This window comes from Bos taurus, chromosome 18, assembly GCF_002263795.3.
Source record: "Bos taurus isolate L1 Dominette 01449 registration number 42190680 breed Hereford chromosome 18, ARS-UCD2.0, whole genome shotgun sequence".
Lineage (NCBI taxonomy): Eukaryota > Metazoa > Chordata > Mammalia > Artiodactyla > Bovidae > Bos > Bos taurus.
This window is the reverse complement of record NC_037345.1, coordinates 49,658,368-49,684,426: the sequence shown is the minus strand read 5'-3', so window position 1 is coordinate 49,684,426 and position 26,059 is coordinate 49,658,368. Positions and strand designations below refer to the sequence as shown.

Genomic DNA, 26,059 nt, shown 5'->3' with positions numbered 1-26,059 from the left:
TAATTTTGGGTTTCCCAGGTGACTCAGTGGTAAAGAGTTCGCCTGCCAGTGCAGGAGATGTAGGAAGTGTGGGTTCCATCCCTGGGTTGGGAAGATCCCCTGGAGAAGGGAACAGCAACCCACTCCAGTATTCTTGCCTGGATAATCCCATGGACAGAGAAGCCTGGGGGGCTACAGTCATAGGGTCCCAAAGAATCAGACGCGACTGAGCACACGCGCACACACCATAATTTTAGAGTATTTTCATTATCCTGAAAAGAAACACCCACATTCCTTAAGCATCAGTCTCCAAGTCCTACCATGCTCTGCCCCACACGCCATTGCTCCAAGCCCTTGGGAACTACTAATTTGCTGTCTACAGAGACTTGCCTCTTGGGGGCATTTTATAGAAATGGGTTTATATAATATGTGGCTTTTTGTGTCTGATTTCTCTCACTTAGCATGTTTTCAGGGTTCATCCACATTGCAGTACTTCGTTTCTTTTTATTGAAGAATATTATTGCGTTGTATGGATATAACACATTTTGTTTGTCCAGTTGATGGTTGATTCTACCTTTTGGCTATTACGAATAATGCTGCTGTGAGCATTCATGTACAAATTTTGTGTAGACGCACGTTTTCAATTCTTTTGGGTATATACCTAGGAGTAGAATTGTTGGATCATAAGTTAATTCTATTTTTAACCATTTTAGGGACTGCCGGACTGTTTAAAGTGGCTGTACCATTTTACTCTGCCACTAGTAGTGTATGAGAGGAGAAGGCGATGGCACCCCACTCCAGTACTCTTGCCTGGAAAATCCCATGCACGGAGGAGCCTGGTAGGCTGCAGTCCATGGGGTCGAGAAGAGTCAGACACGACTGAGCGACTTAGCAGCAGCAGTGTATGAGAATTCCAGTTTCTCTGTATTCTTGCCAACACTTGATTATCTGTCTTCTCGATTATTGCCGTCCTGTGTGTGTGCGTGCTAAGTCGCTTCAGTCATGTCTGATTCTTTTCGACCCCATGGACTGTAGCCTGCCAGGCTCTTCTGTCCATGGGATTCTCCAGGCAAGAATACTGGAGTGAGTTGCCATGCCCTTCTCCAGGGGATCTTCTGACTCAGGGATCGAACTCATGTCTCCTATGGCTCCTGCATTGCCATCCTAGTGGGTATCAAATGATATCTTATTACTGTGGTTTTTGATTTGCACTTCCCTGATGGCTAATGATTTAAACATGTTTTAATGTCCTTATGGAGAAGGCAATGTCACCCCACTCCAGTACCCTTGCCTGGAAAATCCCATGGACGGAGGAGCCTGGTAGGCTGCAGTCTCATGGGGTCGATAAGAGTCCGACACGACTGAGCGACTTCACTTTCACTTTTCACTTTCATGCATTGGAGAAGGAAATGGCAACCCACTCCAGTGTTCTTGCCTTGAGAATCCCAGGGACGGGGGAGCCTGGTGGGCTGCCGTCTGTGGGGTCACACAGAGTCGGACACGACTGAAGTGACTTAGCAGTAGCAGTAGCAGTAATGTCCTTATTGGAAAGAGGCTTCCTTTTTAACTAACTGCATAGAATTCTCTTGTGTGGATGAACCTTTGAAACTAATCCCTTATTGTGAACATTTAGGTGGTTTCTGAGTCTTTTTCTATCACAAACAGCGCCTCTTATGCACACCACTGTTTGCTCATATGTGAACATATCCAGAGCGTAAATATCTAGGTGCTAAATTGCAAGGGCAAAGGGAATGCACCTATGTCTTATAAGTTTGAATTTATGCTATTTGTGTATTTAAAAGTAAATATTAAATATAATCAGATTTGTTTGAGGAACGCTCTTAATTTCTCCTCCAGTGTTACTAGCTAACAGATTTAGGCACATCAGAACAAGCAGCCATTTTATTTCCCTATTTTACTTCGGCTAAACCTTGCATAATTCAAGGCTGACTTTTACATATATTTGAATGTCAGGTTGAGGCAGAGGTCCATGAACACATAAACCTACATTCATTGTCCCAAGGTTTTCCCCTAGAGCTGCCTTTTCTTCCGCTGCTAAGTCGCTTCAGTCGTGTCCGACTCTGTGCGACCCCATAGACGGCAGCCCACCAGGCTCCCCCGTCCCGGGATTCTCCAGGCAAGAACACTGGAGTGGGTTGCCATTGCCCTCTCCTCAGTCACTGCTGCTGCTGCTAAGTCACCTTTTCTGCTCCCTCATTAATTCAGTGCTTGTTCCTAAATCACCAGCATAGCATACCCTGGCAGTCGTTGGGTGGCCTTCTTTTTTGTTTTCTTTTTACTTTTCAGCTACACCAAGGGGCATGTGGGATTTTAGTTCATTGAACAGCGGTAGAACCAGCACCCCCTGCATTGGAGGCCCAAAGTCCTAACCACTGGGCCACCAGGGAGTCCCCGCGTTTGGCCTTCTTTATGGTCTGTTATGATTAAGAGCTTGAGCTTTGATTAAGAGCAACTGTGTGATCTTGGGCCAGTTACTCAACCTCTCTGAACTCTGGTTTCCACTTCACTAGGGTGAGAGTAATAGTAGCATCTAATTGTGAGGACTAAACGAATCAGTTCTTGTGAAGGGCTCAAACAGTGCCTGGCGCAGTGCAGTTTTCTCATCTGTCTCTGAAACGGATGATTTTCAGCATCAGCATTAGCACCACCACCTAAAGAACCCTTTAATGACATTCTCATTGACTACAAAAAAGAGCTTTAGGGGTTACTCTTTATTTTATTTTAATTATAAATTTATAAGAAAGTAGCAGAAATAGAACAAGTGCTTCCTATATACTCTTCAGCCAGATTTGCCAACTGTTTGCTCCATTCTCTCTTCTCCCCTCCCCATCTCCATAAGCGCATCACACACACACACACACACACACACACACACACACAGAGTGTGGTTTTGAACAATTTGAGAGTTCACTTGAACATCATGTCCCTTTACCTCACAATACTTCAGTGTGTATTTCCTAAGAACAAGAACATTTTCTTTCATAAGCACAGTATAACTATCGAAACCAAGAAATTTAACAAGGATACAATGCTCTTCTTATCCAAACCCTAGTTCTTATTCTAGTTGCATCCACCATCCCTGTAATGTTCGTTATTGCCATGTTTTTTCCCTGGCTCAGAATCCAGTTCCAATCACGTGTTGCGTTTAGGTGTCATGTCAGAGTTTCCTTTCAAACAGTGAATGTTTCCATAACAGCCTCAAGGTCCAACTTTCTCCAGGAAGGCTTGCAGCCTGCCAGACAGCTGGGTTCCGGCGGGGATGGCCGGCTCATGTAGTGCCATCTTGTGGCAGCCGCGTGAATGGCATTTTATAAATCATCCTGTTGGGCTGCTGTGAAATGAGTCCCTTCCTGATGACCTAAAAAGAAATCCAGTGATATTCACATCATCTTAATTTTTCTTAATAATATGGGAAACTGTTTTATTAAATACTTATGTAATTCAAACCCACATACTTTAATTAGCATTGAAAATGAGATTTCGCCATCTCTCAAATCTGGATCCATGCATGTGAAGTCCAGTGCTATGGGTAAAAGTGTGGTCTTGTCTTGGCCTGAGACATCTTTGGGAATGGATCTGGGCGCCACGACATTCTGGCTACGTGGTATTTTTCCTGAGGCTTTCCCTCTCTGGGCCTATGTTTACTTCTGCAAAATAGGCCTTACAGAGACGTCTACCCACAGGAACATACTCAGAAGGTCATGGATATAGTTTCCAGCATATGCCTGATATATGAGAATTCTTTCATAAAGGTTAATGGATTATTATTATTTGTTCAAATTTTTTTTTGTGAGCAGACAAGCTCAGACCTGAAGTAAAACTCACCCCAGTACAGAGCTTTAACCTTCCTAATCAAAACCACATTCAGTCAACAAATATTTATTGATTCCCCGGGTCTCAACTGGTTTGTAGGCAATGTTCTAGACACTGGGAATACAGCCCAAGACAAAGCCTTTGCCCTCATGGGCAAGTTTATGTTCCAGTGTTGGGGGAAGACAGTTACAAAATAAAAAAAATTTTTTTTTCTTTAGTGTTAAGCGCTAGGTAGAGAATTCAAATATGCTGAAAAGGAGGGACAGCATAGCTCTTTTGGATTCAGAGTGACCAGGGAAAGCCTCTCTAAAGAGGTGAGATTTGAACTGAGTTCTGAAAGACAGAAGTCAGTCCTGCAAAGATCAGGATCAGGGAGGCTGACCAGTCCGGGTAAAAGGAACAGCAAGTGCAAAGGCCCTGAGCTGGGAACATGCTTGTCTTTTTGGTGGGGCAGAGAAAAGGTTAGTGTGTCTAGGATATGGTGGTCAAGGGGAGAGAAGCTTGAGATCAAGTTAGGCAGACGGTCTCTGAAAACAATGGTGAGGTCTTCAGCTTTTATTTCACAATATGAAAAGCCATTTGTGTGTCAGAGCAGACCAATAAGGCGTTCACCCTTACTGAGAGTAGAGAAAGTTTCATCCCAAGGTCTGCAGAAAAGCACATTTAGCCTCACCTCAAACATTTGGGAAATCTCTGATGTGTTAAAAAGTTGAATGTCAGGACTTCCCTGGAGGTCCAGTGATTAAGACTCTGCACTTCCACTGCCAGGGACTCTGGTTTGATCCCTGGTCAGGGAACTAAGATCCCACATGCTGTGTGGTGCGGTCAAAACAAAACCAAGTTGAATGTGCATGGTTCATGGTATCTTTCATTAGAATTTTTGAAGATAAAACATTTTATAAAAAAAAAAAGAAATTGGAACCAACATTTACAGAAGCCCTGAGGCTTATCTGTATTACTGCCAAACACTTAAAATGACTCTAAAAGGATCCTTCCAACACAGTAGCGCCTAGGGTGGGGCTTAGTAACTTCTGGCTGGGGAGTCAAAGATAATATTTCAACATTTCTGTATAACATGGGAAAGTCTTTTAAATAAACTTTTTTTTTTTTTTTTTTAACAGTGCCAGACTTCTTTGAGAATCTGATCAATACTATGGACTTTCTCCTCTGAAAATGCTCTGCTTAGGATGGAGAAAGGGGGAAGTCTTAAGTCTTGCTACTTGTATCCCATGATTTCTCATGTAGCAAGGAGAGTACACTTGTCAATGGCCATCTCCACCACTGCCAAGCATAGACCCCCCTCCCAGCTCTTATGGGGTGGAGTGGAAGTCACCCTATTTGGGGCTACCAGGAGGTTCTTTTTTAAAAAGTATTTATTTGTTGGGCCATGCACTGTATCAGGCAGGATCTTTTGTTTCAGCGCATGGACTCTCTAGTTGTGGTGTGCGGGCTCAGCTGTTGCAGCGTGGTGGGCTTCGTTACCCCATGGCATGTGGGATCTTAGTTCCTGGACCAGGGATCGAGCCCACGTCCCCTACAATGGAAGGCAGATTCTTAACCATTGGCCACCAGGGAAGTCCCTACCAGGAGGTTCTTTATGGCTGGCCTGGGCAGCCTGCCCCGTGACCATCAGAAGCCCAATCTCTGAAAAGGGTTGAAATGGATTCGAGGGACTGAGTTCTACTCTCTGGGGACAGGAGGGGATTATGAGGAGATGCCTTCTTCATCCCTCAGGGCAAGATTCTTCATCATTTTTTCTGAATCAGTAGGCCTTTGAGCAGGCTTCAGATGAGACACTCCAGGCCTTCTCCCCAGAAAACTTGCCTGTGCAGCCCACATTTATAGTCATAGGCGGGAAGTTTACAGAATAGATTAGAGGGTAGAGAACAATTTGGGGTTTTAGGAAATTTTCTCCTCAATCACCCTTGATGTGGAAATTGAGAGACTGAGGCCCTCAAACAGTAATTAAGTGGTTTGTTAAAGCTACACAAGGGACAGAAGTAGGCCATTACTTTCCATTTTTCATGAGTTCAAAGCACAGGCTCTTGTATCGGACTGCCTGGGTTCAAATCCCACCTTTACCCCTAACTTGTCCTGGGACCCTGAGCAAGCCCATGGTACTTAACCTCCAAGACTGTGTTGACAGCAACAGGATAGCACGGGGCGGGGGCGGGGGGTGGGGGACGACTGTGTCAAGAACAAAACCCGGGGGACGTCCCTGGTGGTCCAGTGGCTAAGACTCTGTGCTCCCACTGCAGGGAGCCCAGGTTCCATCCCTGGTCAGGGAACTAGATCCCACATGCCGCAACTAAGAGTTTGCATGCCCCAAGGAAGATGGAAGATCTGAGTGCCACAACAGACCCAGCGCAGCTGAATAAATAAATTAAAAAAGACGGCCCCCAGGACCTAGCCTGTAATGACTCCTAAGTAAGTTCTATTGCTGCTGTTTTGCAATGAGGAAAGGCAGGCTCAGAGAAGTGAAGGGATTCTGGCAAGGACACAGGAGAGGCATGATTGAAACTAGGGCCTGTCTGTATTTCCAAAGCCAATGCGTATTATTCACCCCGAGACTAGTTTGTTTCAAACTGTAAGGCACAAGCCAATAGTGGGTCAGAAAATCAGTTCAGCAGGGTCTCAAATGGCACTGAAAATAAAAATTAAATACCAGTGCATCATAAGTGCATGCTTGCTCACTCGTGTCCCACTCTTTGTGACCTCATGGACTGTGGCCCACCAGGCTCCTCGGTCCATGGGATTTTCCAGGCAAGAATACTGAAGTGGGTTGCCATTTCCTCCTCTAGGGGATCTTCCCCACCCAGGGATCAAACCCGTGTTCCCTGTGTCTCCTGCATTGCAGGCAGATTGTTTACTGCTTGAGCCACTCTAGGGGAAGCCCTAGAGTGGATCATACATAAGGGTAAATAGTATTTGGTGATACTTTTGTTTCATGAGATTATAAGTATACACCTTTTTGTACTAGGGTTTCTTTGGCTGTAACCATGACTTGTAGGATCTTAGTTCCCCAAAAAGGGACTGAACTTGCACTTCAGTAGTCAAAGCACTGAATCCTAACCACTGGACCCCCAGGGAATTCCTACCAGGTATTAAAATAGTTTGAAAGGCATTACCCTTGACTACTGGGCATCCCAAGGGGCACTAGTGGTAAAGAACCAGCCTACCAATGCAAAAGATGCAAGAGAGTTGGGTTTGATCCCTGGGTTGGGAAGATCCCCTGGAGGAGGGCATGGCCACCCACTCCAGTATTCTTGCCTGAAGAATCTCAAGGAGAGAGGAGCCTGGCAGGGTATAGCCCATGGGGTCCCAAACAGTTGGAGGCAGCTGACCAGACACACATACACACACACACCCTTGGGGTCCAAAGAGTTGGATGCCGCTGACCAGACACACACACACACCCTTGACTAGTACTGTCCCAAAGAGCTGAATGCAGCTGACCAGACAGTCACACACACACACACACACACACACACACACACACACCCTGGAGAATTCCAAGAACAGAGGAGGCTGGCGGTCTACAGCCCATGGGGTCCCAAAGAGTTGGACACAGCTAACCAGACACACACACACACACACCCTTGACTACTAGTGCCCCAACAAGTTCAGACACAAGCAAATGGGAGCTTTCAGAGAGGTCTCTGTGCATTGTGATCCACCCTGTGTCCTAGGAGGGACGGAATTCAGGTTAATCCAGGAAGACTTAGAGGTAGGGGAATGGGCTATGGAGAGGAGTAAAGAGGGTAGGCCACAGCAGCCTTGAGCCTAGAGCAGAGCAGAAGAGCTACTTAAAAAAATTTTTTTTTAATGTATTAACTTTTTATTTCTTTTAAAAAATATTTATGTATTTATTTAGCCCTGTTGGGTCTTCCCTATGGCATGTGGGATCTTGGACCTTCCCTTCTGACATTCAGGTTCTTCATTTTGGCCTGCGGGCTTCTCTCTAGTTGTGGCATGCAAGCTTAGTTGTTTCACGGCAGATGGAATCTTAGTTCCCAGACCAGAGACTGAACCTGAGTCCCCTGCATTGGAAAGCGGATTCTTAACCACTTCCTGTCCAGGGAAATCTCAGGACTACTTCTTGAAACAAATACTCCTCAAGAGCCCATTCTGTGCCAGGCCCTTTGCTGGGCAGTGTTAGGTACACAGTGATGACTAAGTTAGTCCTAGACTTCTCCCTCCTGGGGCCTTCTGGGCAGTGGAGGAGACAGATCTGTTACCACACAGTGAGAGACTAAAATGGTCAGGGCTGTGGTGGGGGACGCATTAGTCAGGGTGTGATGGGGAAGGCCAGGAATGAGGAGGAACACAGAGCAGCGAGTTCCAAGCTGGAAACCCATTAGCAAGGGTTAGTTCCAGCATTCGGTTTACCTCTGGGAAAGCTGGGGCTTCCCAGAAGGCATGGAGATGAAGAATCCACCTGCCAATGCAGGAGGCCCAGAAGACACAGGTAGGGAGTAGGGAACGGCAATCCTGGAGTAGGGAATGGCAATCCACTCCAGTATTCTTGCCTAGGAAATCCCATGGACAGAGGAGCCTGGTGAGCTACAGTCCATGGGGTCACAAAGAGTCAGACACAACTGAACACACACACACAAGGCCACAAAGAGACACGACTGAATACACACACACACACACACACACACACACACACACAACTTGAGCAGGACTTTGCCTGAAACACTCTTGCAGACTTAGGTAGACCCAGGATTTTTCAACTCCCAGCCAGACTTTCTAGAAGTATGCATTAACTAATGCATACTTGCGAAGCTATGTGGCATTACTGGAACCCAAATTCAGAAGGTAGGAAGCCCCACCCAACCTATAAGAGAGCAGGGACCGGGGTGCCAGATGTGTCACAGCTGTCTACTACTCTAGTTAATAAAAGGGCTAGGATCTGTGCAGTTTTATTTTTACAGGGCGATTTCCTTTGGAGGCCCAAGTTACCCCGTAAAAAGTTACATTCCCATATTTCATTGGATGTTTATGATGGGCAGACAGGAATAATATTTTGCAGTCATAGCATGTGTTAATTGATATGAACCGTTCTGTTTACGTAAAACAGTCCAGTAGCCCAGTGACGCAACTATGATTGTTTCCATTTTGCATCTGTGGCTACTGAGGCACAGAAAACGGTCAAGCCTTCTGCCCACAGCCACCAGCAAGGAAATGCAAAGCTGGGTTTGTGCGGCTTCAGAGCCTGTGCTCAACCACGAGGAGACGTACTGAAAAGGAAACCCTGCCTAACGCCCGCTCCCGGGCTCTTTAACAGCTTAGGAACCTGGACTAAAGACGAGGAAGGAGTAAAGCGAGATCAAAGCGTATGTAAATAAGGACCAGGGGATGCCGGGCAATATCACAGCGGCCAGCCAGCCTCTAGGGACAGCAGGCGTCAGAGTCCTACTGAGCCTGCGCAATTGTTTTTTCTTTTTCCCGTCTGGCGCCTGCGCGAGGCACATCCCAGGCCCACGCCGGCTCAAGCTTGCCGACTGTACGCAGGCGCCCTTCTCTTGAGCCGCCACCTCCGCCACCTTGCGCTTGCGCCCTAGCGCTCTTTGGGGGTCCCTCGCTCCCTGCCTTACGTCAGTTCCTGTTTGTGGCGGGAGAAGGCGGTATTTCCGTCCAGAGGGTGGGAGGGGGCGGTAAGCGGGGGCTGGGGGGAGGGGGCGGGGGGGCCGCGCCGCGCGAGCCGTTGGGCCTGGCTCCGCGAAGGCGTTGCCACCGCTGCCGCCGCCGCCGCCGCCTCCAGGAAACATAAGGAGCGGGATCAAGCGCAGCGTGGCGATGGGCAGGAGGAGAACCCCGCCTGCGAGGCTGGGCGGCGGGCGGTGACAGGTGAGTGCGCCAGCGCGTGTCCCCGAGCGCGCCCCCCCCCCACCGATGGTCGCGTCCGGACCTCCCCCACAGCCCCCCGCAAAGCCGCTCTGGGCCGTACCACCGGCGTCCGCCGGGCGAGGACCGTGGTCCTTGAGCCCCCCCTTTCCGGGACGGAGTGGGGGTGGCCGCGCGGGGGCGGTGGGACTGGCCCTGAGGGGGCGGGGGCGGGGGCGGCGGGTTGTACCACTGAGGCGGCAGGGGGCGCACATCAAAGAGCGGGGACCGACTCTTTGGAGGGCTAGGGGCCGCAGACCCCCGGCGCGTGCGGGCTGGGCGTTGAGCTACTGGGCCGGGCGGGACGGCGCGCTGGGCGAGCGAGTGGGGCGCCTTGGAGGGGGCTGTACCTATTCGGGGCTGTGGGGACGGTTCCTAGAGCGTGTTGTTTGGAGAGGTGGGCGCTTCTGGGGAGGGGGGCTGTACCAAGTGTGGCCGGGGTAGCGCCCTCTGGGTTGTACCACTGAGGTCCTGGAGCAGGGGGGGGTGGGGAGCCATCCTTAGAAGTAGAGCCGCGCCGTATCAGAGGAGAGCTGGGATGTTTGTGATCTTGAGGGACCGCGCGGGGCGGGGAGCCGGGCCCAAGGGGTGTTTTAGGGGAGCACTGTGGGAGCCCTGTAATGCCGAGCGATGAGGAAGGGGTTCTGCCTTCTGTGTGTGGTGGGTGGAGCTTGGAGTTTACACTGAGTTGGAGGGGGAATCACTTTTATTGAACTTCTTGTTGACTTTCGGTGGAACTGGAATGTCTGTGGGGCTGCTCTCTACCCTAGAACCTTTGCATATTACTAAACTATATTTTAAGGTGTGTGGGACACCTGTGGCAGATTCTTGCCATGGTTTTAGCTGGGGTGTGGGGTGGTGGGGGGAGACGTCTTAGACGGCACTTGTTTTCTGAGCTTTTCGGCTCCATATTAGGGAGGGGAGGGGTTATGAAGTTTGGATTTGAGGACCTGTGCCCCTGGACCTGCTTAAGACTTGGGAAGGAGTGTTTTGAGGGCCACCTCTCCCTGAAGGCAGGGTGGCTGGGGACGTCTTTATCCTTGGGATTCTGAGCACCCTTTTCCTTGCATTTGGAAGCCACTTGGGCTCAGCAAGAGTCCTAGGCGTCATGAGGCCCTCCATGTCTGCCTTTGAACCTTGTTTACTCTTCTCAGAGAAAACATCCATCAGGACCTCTGGGCTGATAGTGGTTGGTGGTGGGTGCTGGTGTCCGGGCCCCTCCATCCTGGCCAAAAGGCCAGACACATGGTCGTGTCTCCTTGGTTAGCAGTCCTGCCGCCCATCATGTTTACACTCCCCACCAGGCGATTAACAGTTGGCTTCACCATTAGGCGGCAGCGAGGCTGAGCGCTGTTTTCCCAGCTGTTCCTCTCTGCATAGGCCAAGGGGACTTGGGCGGGGGTGCCCCAGCCCACACTGACCCAGGGAGGAAGGCTGCTCTAAAGGACTGGGGGCAGCTACCCTACGAATCTGGTTTCTCACTGTGATTTCTGGGTGGGAGCTTGGAGCAGCTCGCCCCAGTCGTGAGGCCACTGCCCCTGCTCCTCAGGCCAGCCTGTGACCTTGGCTTGCTCCGTAACCTTTGCCCTGGGTCTGGAGTTCCCGGAGGGCTGGCCGTAATCCCTCATTGACCCAGCTAATGTGGGCTGGTGATGTGGTGGAAGCGGGCAGACAGTCGCTCTTGTCCACACCATCAGCTTCCAAGCTGACTGGCTTCCATGGGTTGTGGTTGCTCAAGAGAATGGTCCGTGAGCCTCTGTGAGGCCATGGTGACTGCTATGTAGAATTTCTCTGCACTGGGGGTTTCTTCCTTTTGTCTGCTAACGTTTAGAGGGTTTGCCTGATGGGATTAACAACAGTAGTCAAAACAATAATTGTGAGGTCAGTGCCTATTGAGCGCATTCTGTGTGCGGTACGCTGTTTAGAATGCTTCACAAGGGTTAACTTGCAGGATACTCACATCCTAGAACTTTGTGTTCTGTTGTCATGATCTCCATTTTAGAAGGGGAAACAGAGGCACAGAGTAGCAAATCAGCTCCAGAGTTCAGGAATTTTATTGAACACTCAACCTGTCAGGCACATGACAGGCTGTTTACACACACGACCTCATTCAAACTTCCAAACACACCCATGGGGTAGATACAGTTCTTCCCGTGTTATACACTCCCATGAGCTAGGCAGCAGTGTGATATCCATTTTACAGGTGAAGAAACTGAGACCCTTGCTACGAAGTAAAATGATTTGCTCGACATCTCAAAGGTGGAAGGGGTAGAGCTGGGAAGTGCACCCCTGGCCTAGTTTGGCCTCAGAGTGAACCTCTTGCCGGCGTGTAACTGGAACAGTGGTTTCGTTGAACCCAGGGGTGGATGTGGTGTTTCTGTCCATTTTTCAGAGTCAGAAAATTGGGGCTCGGAGGAGGAATTGCTTTCTCCCAGGTCTGTCAGACACTTGGGGGCCATACTGGGGTTTGAACAAATTCTTCAGTCACTAGGTCCCCAAGCTTGTGGCAGGGTGGGGGGTGGGGTGGGGCGGGGTGGGGCGCAGTCACCTCAGGCCTCCAGGCAGCTGCATCCTTGGGTGTTTTCTTCCCCTCAGCCTTGGGGCCTAGGGCTGCCTCGAGCACCTCTGCCAGCAGCCAGCCCAGCAATTTCAGGGCTTGCAGGTAAAACTTGGTTCCTCCTCAGAGTTGAGCCAGGGTGTCTTTTAACTGGGGGCAGACTCTCTGCTGGACGCCGGGAGGGAACAAGCAGGAGAGACATGACACAGTTACCAGGGCACCCGTGTGTGAGGTCCCTGCACAAGGATGGCGTGGAGGGCTCGTGTGCACCTTCTAGTGCTTTCGCGTTCTGGTTGTGTGACCTTGGGCCACAGTGTTCACCTGCATGCAGTGGGCTTAGAGCAGCATCCACCTCAGGCTTTTGTGAGGACCACATCAATTAATCCAAGAGAAGCTTCTTGAACCGTGCCTGGCACTGCATAAATGCTCTGGTGGCAGTCTGAGGGCATCTGTCCTTCCCCACCTCGGCACCCTCAACCCTCTCAGGCATTGTCCTGGCATTCAGTCCCCCGGCCTGGCCTAGCCAGAATCCAGGAGTCTGGTGTCCTGGTTTGTAATCTCTGGGGAGAGCTGTATTGAAGTGCTTCAGAGCATCAGGTTCAAGTCCAGCCCTGCCCCTTGGTGCCTTTGTGACTAGGAGCAGGTTCTCAGTCTTCCTGAGCTCATTTCATCACTTGTGTCGTGGGCTGAGTCCCTCCTCATAGGTTGCTGTGAAGGTTAAACAGGTTAATTTGCGGAAGGCACTTGTAACTGTGCAGGTATAGCAGTGAGCCTGCAGCAAACGTTTCCTGTTATCAGTATTTAAGAATAGTGCTGGACACCCAGCGAACCCTCAGGAGATCCTAACAATTGTAATTCTTATTTTTTTCTGCTAGGATTTTGCAGGTCCTTCCCAGGTTAAAGAGCCCTGTCAGGTAACCCCAGGAGGAGGGCAGGGCTGAAATTAGCATCTCCATTTTCCAGATGAGGAGACTGAGGTTCTGGAGGATTAAGGGGTAGGGACATACTGTGAGAGACCGGCACATGCATCCCCCAGGTCCCTGCCGTCTTCCACCGTTGCTGCCCAGAGCCCCACCGAGGCCGAAGTTCGAGCTCCTCTCCAGATGTCAGGTTCTGCAGAACCCATTTTGCTCTGTGTGCTTTCATTGACTCTCCACCACCACAGCTCCCAGGAGTGCTGGTGACCACCTCGACCCAGGGGAGAGCAGTCCCTTTGAAGGCCGAGAGGCACAAGGGCAGTCTCCAGCCCAGAGGGCAGCAGAAGTGCCTGTGGGAGTCAGGGGCCAGGCTGCTTTGCGGGCCAGGGCAGGAAGCGTGGCAGTGATCCTGAAGGCATTGCTGAGTGAAACGAGAGGTTTGCATTGATCCACCAGCATTTATTGAACACCTGATCTGTGCCCAGCATTTCTTCAGGTGCCAGGGATACAGAGGGGCACTTGATGAAGGCTCTGCCTCTGTAGAGTTAAGGGAGGTAAACCCTGAACTTGATGCATAAACAGGGGCAGATTCGGGGTAGGGGCTTGGCAATTAAAGTCAGGTGTGACGGGCTGCCAGGAAGGCCTTTGAGCGGATCCCAATTGGCAAGGTGACCTGAGGAGAAGGAACAGCCTGGGGGTGTGGGGAACCACAGCGCAGAAGTGGCAAGGAAGGACAGGGCTTGGTGAGGTGCAGGTAGGTTGCACAGAGGCCTGGGCGGCCGTGCAGGGGGGCGGCCAGGCCAGGGGCTGAGGGCAGGCAGGCAGGGTCACTTGGAGCTTCGCAGACCATCTTGAAGAGTGGCTTGGGCAGACTTAGGGTGTTAGAAGATGCCTTTTGCCATCTGAGAGGTTCTCAGGCTTCTCCCTGGGGTGGGGATAGACTTTGGAGCCCGTCAGGGAGTTTCACAGGCCTCCCACTTCCCCCTTGAGTAGAATCTCTGCTAGAGAAAGAGCAAAGACCTTGATGGTTGCCGCCTCCTCTGTGGTTTTCACACCGTGTTCCCCAGGGCCCATATCTGTTCCCTTTAAGGGACACATGGGGGAGGCTCAATGGGCTGATCTGCTCACCCCTCCCCAACCCAGCAGCTGGGCTAATCTCAAACAACAGCACAGAACAACAGTAATGCCTGATAAAAACTATACCTGCGGGTTCTGCCTTCCATTCCGCTTATGTCCCTGAGGGCCTGCAGCATTCCTGGCACTGCTCTAGAACTTGGATGGCGGGGCCTGCCTTCTAGTGGAGGCAGGTTCGCAGCAAGCAAGCCAGTGATAGGAATCAGGTTGTGATTAATGTTTCAAATTGATCAACTTCCTAAGAGCTCTCAGTGGAATGAATCGGGAAAGAGGGAGTGGGGACCTAATGTTTTAGCTGGAATGATCTGAGAAGGCCTCCCAGGGGAGGTGACGCAGTGAAGAGCCGTGGGAGGACGTGCATGAGTGAAGATCCCTCAGACCGAGGAGGAATTGGCTCTGGTTCCCACCTCCCTTGGATTTCCTTGGTGGCTCAGACGGTAAAGCCTGCCTACAATTGTCTGCCTACAATGCAGGAGACCCAGGTTCAATCCCTGGGTCGGGAAGATCTCCTGGAGAAGGAAATGGCACCCCACTCCAGTACTCTTGCCTGTAAAATCCCATGGACGGAGGAGCCTGGTAGGCTACAGCCCATGGGGTCACAAAGAGTCAGACACGACTGGGCAACTTTACTTTCCCACCTCCCAGGAGTGAGAACTGAGGCCTGGAGAGCCCGGGTAACCTGTGCTGGTTCCCCCAACACTGACAGGCTTTGTATTTGGGCAGAGTGGCTCCCAAGGCCCTCCTCCCCCCCAACCCAGAAAGGTGCTTGATAACCAGGGGTGAGAGGGACGTCTAACCCCACACCTGAGCCTGGGATTTAAGGGTTAGTGTGGTAAGCAGGAGCCTGGCTCTTGATTTTCCCAAGCTCTGTCTGGAGTGTCTTCCTGAAAGGAGCAGAGCCCCTCAGAGCAGACATCCTTGGGCCTCTGGTTCCTTGGGAAGGGGGATTGGAAGGGAGCGTCTTTGGCAGTTGATCTCCAAGTCTCCAGGGATTCCAGGGACACCCACCCCTCCCTAGGCCTCTCTTCAACTTCCCAAGAGCTCTCAGTGGAAGACTGTCAGCCACCAGGCCTCTGGGCTGCACAGTGGGGTGGTTCCGTGGCAGGCTCCTCTGGACAACCAGCCAAGCAGCAAGAGGCCCAGCTTGGGGAGACTGCCCTGGGAGCAGGACCAGGAGGGAGGGAGTGAGGGAGCTGGGGTAGGAGCTCAGCCTGGCCCCCAGCTCGGCACCCCCGGGCGCCCGCCCACATCGAGGCCTGGCTGCCCTGGGTGCGGGAACGGGGGGACAGTGAGCTGGGCTGGTTAAGGGGAGCCTGCATGTCACAGGTTCCCGCAGGAAGTTCCTCAGGCCCAGCTGTCCTGCCCAGGAAGCGCCTCCGCAGATGTTGTTTCTAAGGGTGAGGCCAGAAATCCAAGGCTGCCTTGCTTTGCCACCTTGTGGGCCCTTTTCCGAACAGGCTGGGGTGCCTGCCTCTCCCTTGCCTCCCCTCCACCCCCGCCTCTGGCCTTTCCAGCCCAGTCTCAGGGTGTTCATCATCTGTGGGTCATTGTGTAGGAGTTCAGACTGGGGGCGGCCAACCTGGGTATGAACCCTGCTCCTGGCTCCTCTCTCAGTTGCCTTGTAGCCCTGGGGCCTCATTTCATCTCTCTGAAAGGGGGCTGTCCCTGCCGAGAGGCCCTGGAGGGAGGGTTCATGGAGCTAGCGTGTCCAGAGAAGGTGTTCAGCAGATCTGAGCTGCTATTGCTGGAGATTGTCAGGCTGGGTACCTGAGAGTGGAGAAGGGGCTCTGGATGCGGCCAGCCTGGGCCTGGGGTTGACAGGGAAGGGGTGGCAGGCCAGTCAGCTGAGGCTCCCACCAGGGAGGGCACCGGACAGGAATATTCATCACGCCCGTCACCCAGCAGACGCTTTGAGCACTGTGTGTGTGCTCCCTCAGACACACAGCAGCCTGTGAGGCAGGCAGCAGTCCCCCCATTTTGTGGATGGAAAATCAAGGTGCACGGTGCTGCATAGAATGCCGTGTGGTTGTTGAGAACTGGCGGAGCGGGCTCTCTCTGCCAGGCACTGCTCCCCAGCACAGCCTGGGAGCTTGGGGCAGCTCTTCTCCCCAGACGAAGGCTTGGAAGGTTATCTATCGGCTTTACCCAAAGTTAAAGTTTTAGTAGGTGACAGATGTGAAATTTGAACCCAGCTCTATCTGGGGTCAAGTCCGCTTTTTTAAGACTGGCTCTTCTGCTTCTGAACCAACGCCATGGCCACTGTTTCTGGGATTGCTACTGTTGGTCTAAAGGTCTTTTTTTTTTTGCTTTCTCTCCTACAGAGCTGACACAAAGCAAGCCTCAGTTGTCCTGGAAATGATTGAGTTAGATCCATACGATGTCTGCTTGGGAGATGGCATGCGGCTGCCTGTCTCTATCTGCTAAGGCCCATGGAGCCTTGACCTTGGCCAGCCCCATCCTCCCCCTGACAGAGGCCAGGGAGAAGGGGTGAGGGGGTCCCCTACCCCTGCCGTGGAGTCTTGATTCCTGAGTGACTTTGGAGCCAGCCCGTGGCTGTGTCCGGTTGTTTGTGTGCCCCTTCTCTCGCCGGTGTCTTGCTTTGTGGCCTGTACGGCTCTGGCCACCAGGGAGCGGTGCCTGGTCTAGAGGCGGGTGCAGAGAGGGAGTGCGCCCTGCGAGCGCCCCAGGAAGGGCAGAGACCCAGCTGGCCCTGGCGGGAAGGGCCTTGGGGCGACCTCCTGAGGCGAGGCATCCAGGCTGCGAGGTGAACTGCCGGAAGAAATGGCCAGGCAGGGTAGAGTGTGGGAAAGGCCCTGAGGTGGGAGAGCCTTGATGTGGTGGGGACCCCGAGAGTAGGCCACTGTGCTGGAGCTGGGGGAGGAGAGGAGGGTGGCAGACGCCAGGTCGTTTGGGCAGGTCTGGGGTTCCCTAGGGTCGTGCTTCTCAAACTGGTGTCCAGAGACCTAGCTGCGGGGGGGAGGTGTGTGTGCCAGTGCGGGGTGCTGAGCTTGAGTTTTGGGGTAGTGTCTGCAAGTTGTCTGCTTTTTTTAGCTGTGTGTTTTCATTTAGATGGTAGTTTTGAAAAGTTAATATGGGCATGTCATGAATCATCTGGATGAGTCCTTTTAACCTGCTGCTACTGCTGCTAAGTCGCTTCAATCGTGTCCGACTCTGTGCGACCCCATAGATGGAAGCCCACCAGGCTCCCCCGCCCCTGGGATTCTCCAGGCAAGATCACTGGAGTGGGTTGCCATTTCCTTCTCCAATGCATGAAAGTGAAAAGTGAAAGTGAAGTCGCTCAGTCGTGTCCGACTCAAAGCGACCCCATGGACTGCAGCCTACCAGGCTCCTCCGTCCATGGGATTTTCCAGGCAGGAGTACTGGAGTGGGGTGCCATCGCCTTCTCCGTTTAACCTGCTAGTGACAGTATTAACATAGCTGCCACTTCCACCATAGCTCTGGCTAACTGAGGCTCAGGCTGGCCTTGACTTGGAAGAGTTCGCCGTGGTGTAATTGCTGCCTGTCTTCCAGAGCACTGGCCTCATTGTCAACTGTGCTTGCAGCATGTCTCGTGGGGTCCCCACAACAACCCTGGGTTGTCAAAAAAGGCATCTTTTGAAATAACAAAATAAATGCTTGGTCAGGTTGGGGTTAGGATCCAGTTTTGTAGACAAGAATGCTGATGTTCGGAGAAGCGTCTCTTGCAGCCTGGAAGTGGTGGTCGGGCTTTGAATCGAACAGGAGCAGGTGTGGGTGTGGGTCTCACTCTGGGGTGAGTGGGGCCGGGTCAGGGCCGGGGAGGCACGGTGTTGTGTGGCCGAGGCTCCTCGGCAGCCCGGGGTGATCAGGCCCTGGGCCGCTGAGCACCGTGGTGCTCGCCCCACCCCGCACCCCTGCCTTCAGGCTCCCGGTGCTGCACCTCCACCGTGCTGGCCACTGGCCACGAGGGGCTATTTAAATTTTAAGTAGTTACAATTAAAGTGAGAATTTAGTTCTTCAGTTGGACTAGCCCTGGTAGCCACGCTTGCATCATTACAGAAAATTCTCTTGTCTGCATCTGCCCGCCGTTACAGTCTTAGGCACACGATTTATTCTCGCTGGGTCTGTTTCTTCTTCAGAAGAACGGGTAGTCATAGCATCCACCTCACAGGGTCGCGGGCAGGATTGTCATACACATCCAGGCCTGGCCTGCTGTGAGCACTCAATAGATGTGCTCACTGGCCCTGGTCAGGACCCCGTGTCTTTGCTCCAAGGTGCCCTAGGGATAAGGTGGAGACTCACACCACCAGCACCCGCCTCGTGGCTGGGGCAGCAGGCAGATGCTGGCGATGTGGAGCAATGTCTGTGAGGGAGGAGCCCCTCAGCCAGACTGTAGGGGCTGTGTGTGTGTGTGTGTGTGTGTGCACGCGCAGACGTGCTTGTGTGTGTCAGGGGCGGCCCAGTTCTGCAGGGTATCCAGGGTGGTAAGGGAGGGCTGGCTGGGGTCGGTGGGGCTCTGTCCTTGGGAGCGAGGGAAGAGGCTCGGTCTGGGGTGCTGTGAGCCTGTCCGTTGGCCATGCCCTCCTGTGCAGCCTCCTGTCCTCAGTTCCCCATCTGTGAGGTGTGGGTCCTTTGGTCCCCAAGGGAAGCAGGCGGCGGGAGAGTCAGGCCAGTGCTCAGTGCTTCTCCTGGGGACAGCTCCGGCCTCGCTGGGGCCGGGACTCCATACACTGCTCCCTCTTCACGCTGGCAGTTCCCATCCCTCCCCAGGAAATAGCCACAGCCCACTGTGGGGGTTTTTTTGTTTTTTGTTTTGGCCGTGCCACGTGGTACCTGAGATCTTAGTTCTCCGACCAGGGGTTGAACCCAGGCCCCTGCAGTGAGAGCACCGAGTCCTAACCATGGTCCTGCTGGAGAATTCCTAGCCACAGCCCGTGTAGTGGCCTCTCAGGCCCTGCCCAGCCAGGTCCCCGGCTTTCTCTGTGGCCACGTGGCGCCTTGCTTCCCCCCCGACCACCTCCTGGCTGTGTCTCACACAGTCCACACCTCCGTGCTGCTCTTCCTCGGCCTGGACCGCCCTCCCCCGGGTCTCTATGAAGCTGCCGCATCTCTTTCAGATTTCTGCTCAGATTGCACTGTGTCAGTGAGCCCTGCTCCGACCACCATTTACAAAATCGGAAACTCTTGCCCCGTTCCCACACACCTAGTCCTTTGTATGCCTTTTCCACAATATTTGTCAAATCCTGCTGTACTGTATAGCTCACCTGTTTGTTTAACTTGTTTGTGTTTTAATGCCTGTCCACTCTCCCCTGCCCTCCCCTCTGTAAATTCCCCCGGGGCAGGGAGTGCTGTTTTGGTCTCTGCCGCCTCCCCGGGGACCAGAGCAGTGCTGACCCAGCACGGGCGCCATACTTGTGGAATGAGTGGAGGCAGGATTTTTTGTTTCACCTTCACTTGGCAGAACTCAGAGCTCCAAAGCTGTGGTTCTGTTTGCCACCCCCATCCTGAATTAATGAAAGCTCTGGGCCTGGCCCTGGCTGGGTGGGGTTGGAGATACAGTGTGGATCAGGACCGACCCTGTCCCTGCCTTGCGGGGCGACTAGTCTGGGGGGAGGCACTGTTACCAGAGACTTACACAAGTGACTGAGCACAGTAGAGGTGAGTGCTGTGAGGAGGCAGGAAAGCCGAGCTCAGAAGGCCTGTGACTTGTGGGCCGGAGAATTGTTGCTTTTGAACTGTGTTGGAGAAGACTCTTGAGAGTCCCTTGGACTGCAAGGAGATCCAACCAGTCTATCCTAAAGGAAATCAGTCCTGAATATTCATTGGAAGGACTGATGCTGAAGCTGAAACTCCAATATTTGGCCACCTGATGGCAAGAACTGACTCATTTGAAAAGACCCTGACGCTGGGCAAGATTGACGGCGGGAGGAGAAGGGGACGGCAGAGGATGAGATGGTTGGATGGCTTCACCGACTCACTGGACATGAGTTTGAGTAGGCTCCAGGAGTCCGTGGGGTCGCAAAGAGTCGGACATGACTGAGTGACTAAACTGAACTGGCTGCAGCATGGTGCTGTCAGCGTGCTTCGAGTCTGTGGCCAGGCAGACTCAAACATTTGACATGGTTTCTGTGGGTGCTCTAAGGCCCGGGTTGGCAGGGAGCAGAAGGAAGCCTGCTCTGGTGCCTATTCTTGTCCCAGTGTTGTTTGCAGCCCACCCACATCTTCAGCCTGTCTTCAGTCCTACCTGCTCCAAGTAGACAGATGGGGCAGTTGTGGGGAGCGTGTGGTGATCAAGAGAGGAAAAGGTGTCTTCAGTGCCGCCTGCGTACCGCAGAGGCAGTGGAGGTGGAAGTTCACGGTCCCCGCGTCTCCACTTCAGGGGAAGGGATGACAGGAGATAGGTGCTGTGCAGTCACTGTCTCGGGCACTGTTTGAAGGACCTCACGTGGATGAACTCATTTAATCCTCACAGCAACCTTGGAGCTTTGTTATCTAACCTGCGAATGAGGAAACTGGTGGAGAACGGGGAGCACAAACTAGTGGAGCTAGGGGAGCACCTGCCCAAGGTCACATGGCAGGTGGAGGAGCTGAGGCTGAGATGCATTTGGTTCCCAAGGCCACCGTCACTCCTGCTCCCGTTGTTCTGCTCCCGTTGGCTCTTCGGCACAGTTCCTTCTCTGAACGTGACGTTTACCATGGACCTCCGACCCTCCTGTGAAAGACTCTATTCCCCATAAGATCTCTTGTTGATCGTATAACTGCTTTTCTGCGAAGGATGTGTGAATGAAGTTATACGTGGATTGTGTGATGCCCGTAGATCTCAGTAATGTCAGCTCGTGAAAAAAGAAGCAGGTCCGAATTGAGGCGACGTGGTAGGGACACGTTTGTGCTGCAGAAAGGGATCAGGTGCGGGAGCATGCTGAACGCTGACGGGCAGCGTCTGTACCTCACATCGAGGTGGGGCCTCACACGTGGGACGCCCGGCTGTGTTCTGTCGGGGCCGGGCCCTCGTGGAGGGTGGGGTGCTGTGCTGGGCGCTCCCCACACAGGAGCCTGCAGTGGAGGCACTGCTGTCGTCCTCACTGCACAGAGAATGGAGCTGAGACTCGGGGAGGCTAGAAGCTGAGGTGCAGGGACCTGAATCCAGGTCTCCCAATGCCGCCAGCCTGAACATTCACCGAAAGGGCTGAAGCTGAAGCTCCAGTACTTTGACCACCTGATGTGAAGAGCCGACTCTTTGGAAAAGACTGATGCTGGAAAAGCTTGAGGGCAAGCAAAGAAGAGCGCAATAGGTTGAGATGGTTGGGTGGCGTCACTGACTCAGTGGACCTGAGTTTGAGCAAGCTCCGGGAAATGGTGAAGGACAGGGAGGCCTGGCGTGCTGTAGTGCGTGGGGTCGCAAAGAGTCAGACGCAACTGAGCGACTGAACAACAATTCCACCAGCCACGTGGTGCTGTGTGGTCCCAGCCCAGCTCCGTACTTCCTGATCAGGTGATGGGGCAAGTCACTTCACTCTAGTGGCTTAGTTTCTTCATGAAAGCGGAGGGGATAAGAGGGCTGTGGGAATTCCCTGGAGGTCTAGTGGTTAGTACGTTGCTCTTTCACTGCAGGGCTGGGGTTCAGTCCCTGGTTGGGAAACTAAGATCCTGTAAGCCATGCGGGGTGGCCAAAAAACAAAACAATCTCAATATAATTATACAAGAAGATTAAAAAAAAATCCCTTGCTAACGAGTGCCTGCTGCATAGGGTTTCTGTGAGAGTTGAACTGGCAGGTACAGAACACTTAGGTGTGCCTGACATGTGCCGAGTGTGCGCAGGCGTTGGCGCTTCGTAGTACTGGCGTAATGTCAGCCCTTGGGGTGATACCAGACCCTTGTTGTGGGCATTTAGACTGCTCCCTGGGTTTCACTATTCCAGCAACGATATCCTCAGAACGGCATTCTCACCTGTTGGCTTGGCCCCCAAGGGACACTGGGTCATGTCTGAAGACATATTTGATGGTCAGAACTCCTGGGGAGGTCATGCTGCTGGTTTTAGCAAGCAGAGACCAGGATGCTGCAAGCCCCCTCCAGTTCTCAGGACAGCCCCAAGACAAGAATTATCTAAATGTCACTGGTGCTGAGGTTGAGAGACTCCACCTGACAACCTCTGTGCACCTGCATAAGCGATCTGTGCGAGAGAAATTGCTCTGAGGACATGTGCGTTTTCTACTGTATCAGTTTTGCTGACGGGCCCTCACAGAACACGGGCCGGTTCCCGGAGCTGCAGGTGGGGAGTGAGGGAGTCGTTTTGCCTGCCCAGATTCCCACTGGCAGACGCTGCCTGTCGAACAATTGGTGTCTATTGAATTTCCCTCCCGAGCAACTCCTCCTGGGAGTAGGTAAGGCGCAGATTACAGGGTGGGTGACGGGCTCCTGGGGGATCAAGGTGTCAGGAAGGCGCGCCCTCCTCACTGTCTGCAGCTCCAGGAGATGCAGCGCCTCTGCCTCCCCCTCGTCCCATCTGTGCTGTCTGGTGTAGAAAGCAGGTCAGGGAGAGGAGATGAGAGAAAAAGACCTGACGAGTGGCAGGAAAAGGAATTTAATTGATTTTGAGCATGTTCTGGGCATAGGGCTTCCCTCTTCCACACATTCATTCCACAGATAGTTACTGAGTGCCCACTGTGGACCCAGCACCGTGGGAGATGCTGAGAACCCAGCAGTGCCCGAGCAGGCTGGAACCCTGCCCTCACTGTGCCGACGTCACAGTGGAGAGAGGTCGACAGTAACCTTGTGAACAGGTAAACGTGTACGGTACTGTCAGTGGCGATGAGCGCTTCACTTTTGTGAAGGTAGCAGGTACACTCTTGACTGTGGAGGACAGGGTGACTTTGCACAGGAGGAGACATGTGAGCAGCGGCTGAAGAAGCCAGGCGGGGCCCACAGGGACTTGAAGAAGACAGTGCTCACTGAAGGGGTAGCATGTGCAAGGGTCCTGAGGTCGGGGGCAGGAGCGCAGGTGCGGGGAGCCTCTGGTGTGTCGGAGGCACCAGTGCCATGGAGTGTTTGGAAGAGTGAAGAGGAGATGATGCAGAATAGGGTTCTGGGGCTCCTGGAAGGACTTTTGCTTCTTTTACTCTAGGTGAGGTGGGGGCATGGCAGGGTTTGGGGGAGAGCAGTTTCCTCTGACCCAGGTGGTCAAGCATCCTGGAGTTTAAGAGGGGAAGGAGGGAGGACAGAAGCAGTGAGCTCACCTAGGCCACACAGTCCCCCTAGTGGCAGGAACCACAGCGACTTTGATTTTACACTTGAGGAAGGAGGTCTGAAAGGAACCTTTCCAGGGCCCAACCCTTTCCGACGGCTGCCAGGTAGGACACAACAGCCTCTCTCCCCTGCCTTGTCATCCGCCACCCTGTGTCATCCTATAAATCTCCTCTAACGGACATGATACCAGCAGGGTGAGATGAAACTCATAGGCAGTTTGGAAACCATTGAGAAATAAGACCTACGAGGCAGACAGGCAGAAATAAGGCCTGAAATTACGAAAAGAAAAAATGGAGGAGAGCATTTGAGACATACTGTGGAATGCGTCAGTGATATTTACCATGTACTTAGCAGATATTTAAAAATCAAACCCTGCTAATACAGAGTCCCTTCAGGGTCCTGTCTCCAGTCACCTCTCTCTTCTTTGCTGAGAGCTGACCGCGGCAGGTGGTGATTTTCATTCCCATTCAGCTTTCTTCTGTGTTAAAAAGACTCACCCAAACTCAAGCCCTTCCCTTCAGGGCGCGTGGGTCCTTCCTCTGGCTGGCTGTTGTGCAGATGGAGCACTAAGGCTCAGAAGGGCCAAGGAGCAGCAGAGCCTGGGGTTGAAATCCAGGCCCTAGAGTCCTCTTCCTTACTCATCAGTGACTGGCCTTGCGTTGAAACTCCAGGCAAGCTAGCCTGGGGTCAGAGGGGGCCCCGGAGACCAGGAGGCCCGAGTTTAACTTCCTGTTGTCATCCAGGCTCCCAAACCCAGGTTCTTTTTTTGTTGTTGTCATTTTGTCATAAAATACAGAAAGATATCTTCAACATGTTTTAAACCATACAGTATGACAAATAAGTGTAAAAGTGACGCTCTGTAATCACAGCAGAACATTGTCAGCTCCCAGAAGCCACCCCATCCTGGGTCACTCCCGAATGTAACAGCTCTCCTGACCTGTGGATATTTGCTTCCTGGATCTTCTGCACAGTTTCACTGGTGAGAAACAAATCGTGTTGCGTTGCCTGTTTTGAGCTTGCAGTCCGTGGACTCGCACTCAGTGGGTCATTTCGCATCTGGCTTCTTTCACTCCAGGTGAAGTTCTCACGCTTCACCCTGTTGTAGGCTTCAGGAGTTGGATCCTCTTTCTTGCTGAGTGGCCTTGATCTCTATGAATTTACCTTAGTTTGTTTATCCATTCTCCTGTGGGTGGACACCTGGTCTGTTTCCAGTTTTGAGGTTACTGAGAATGTTGCTGCTGTGGAAGATCTAGTACACGTGGTTTAGTAAACAGATATGCCCATTTCTGTTGGAGGGCCATGGAATTGCTGGGTCATGGGGTAGGGATATGTTGAGCTTTAATTCTTATTGCCAAACAGTTTTCCATAGTGGTGGAACTGTTTTATACTCCCACCAGTAGCAATTCCTTTACATTCTTTTAACAGTTTTTACTTACTGATTTTTTGAAAAATGTATTTGGCTGTGTCAGGTCTTAGTTGCATCATGCGTGATCTTTTGTCTTGATGCACATGCTCAGTTGCCCCTTGGCATGTGGGATCTTAGTTCCTTGACCAGGGATTGAACCCACATTCCCCACATTGGGAGGCTGATCCTTAAGCACTGGGCCACCAAAGAAGTGCCCCTTTAAAACATTCTTTTTTTTTTTTTTTAATTGTATTTACTTATTCCTTTATTTATTTTTGGCAGTGTTGAGTCTTCGTTGCTGTACAGGCTGTTCCCTGGTTGTGGCGCGCAGGGGCTAATCGTCATTGCGGCGCCCGGGCTTCCTGTTGCAGTGGCTGCTCTTGTTGCGGAGCACGGGCTCTAGGGTGCTCAGTAGTTGTGGCGCACGGGCTTAGTTGCTCCGTGGCATGGGGGGTCTTTCAGTACCAGGAATTGAACCCATGTCTCCTGCGTTGGCAGGTGGATTCTTTACCTCTGAGCCACCAGGGAACCCCCTAGCCCCCAAGCCCTCTTACATTCTTGACAACACTTGGCGTTGTCAGATTTTTAATTTTTAGCCATCCCGGTGGCTGGTTTCCCTGTAACTAAGGCTATTGCACACAGTCCTTCGTTGTGTGTGTGTGTTCCCTCCTGTGAGGTGCCCTTGCTCTTTTCACCTTGCCTCCCAGGTGGCTCGCCTCTAAGCCACAGCTCCAGCTCCTACCCAGACCCTCAGCCGAGTGAAGCCCAGACACCCCAGGCAGCAGTGAGTAGGGTTGGGGCCCCCGCCGTGGGGCACGCAGGCCGCGGCCCAGCAGGCCCCTGCGTGCTGGGTGTCCTCCACCCGCAGCTCCCCAGGGGGCAGGCCATCTTCTTGGCTGCGGTGCTGGTGTTTCATCACCACGGGACTGCGTCAGATACCTCGGCGGAGGCGCCACCCTCCGTGGGAGGACAGGCAGGATCCAGGCAGGATGCAGGGGCTCTCCAGGTCCTCCCCTTGCCCTGGCTGCTGCTGGCTGCTTAGTTGCTGAAGTGAGAACGTAACAAGTGGCTCTGGCGTGCCGAGCAGCAGCCAGCTGGGAGACCCAAGGTAAAAGCCTCCCC

At 52.5% G+C, this 26,059-nt stretch overlaps 1 protein-coding gene across 3 annotated transcripts in view; it reads left to right on the top strand.

Annotated features, from left to right (window-relative positions):
- The first annotated feature begins 9,499 nt into the window (after nucleotides 1–9,499).
- The window catches only part of AKT2 (AKT serine/threonine kinase 2), a 47,565-nt gene continuing 31,005 nt past the window's right edge, over nucleotides 9,500–26,059 (top strand). The window contains exons 1-2 of one of the 3 annotated variants that reach the window (XM_059876831.1): nucleotides 9,579–23,069; nucleotides 24,402–24,511. The gene's annotated coding sequence lies outside the window, so the exon portion shown is untranslated. Of the gene's footprint in view, nucleotides 23,070–24,401; nucleotides 24,512–25,949; nucleotides 26,046–26,059 lie in introns of those variants that run through there. The other 2 variants (XM_005218981.5, NM_001206146.2) reach the window with 2 other exon arrangements.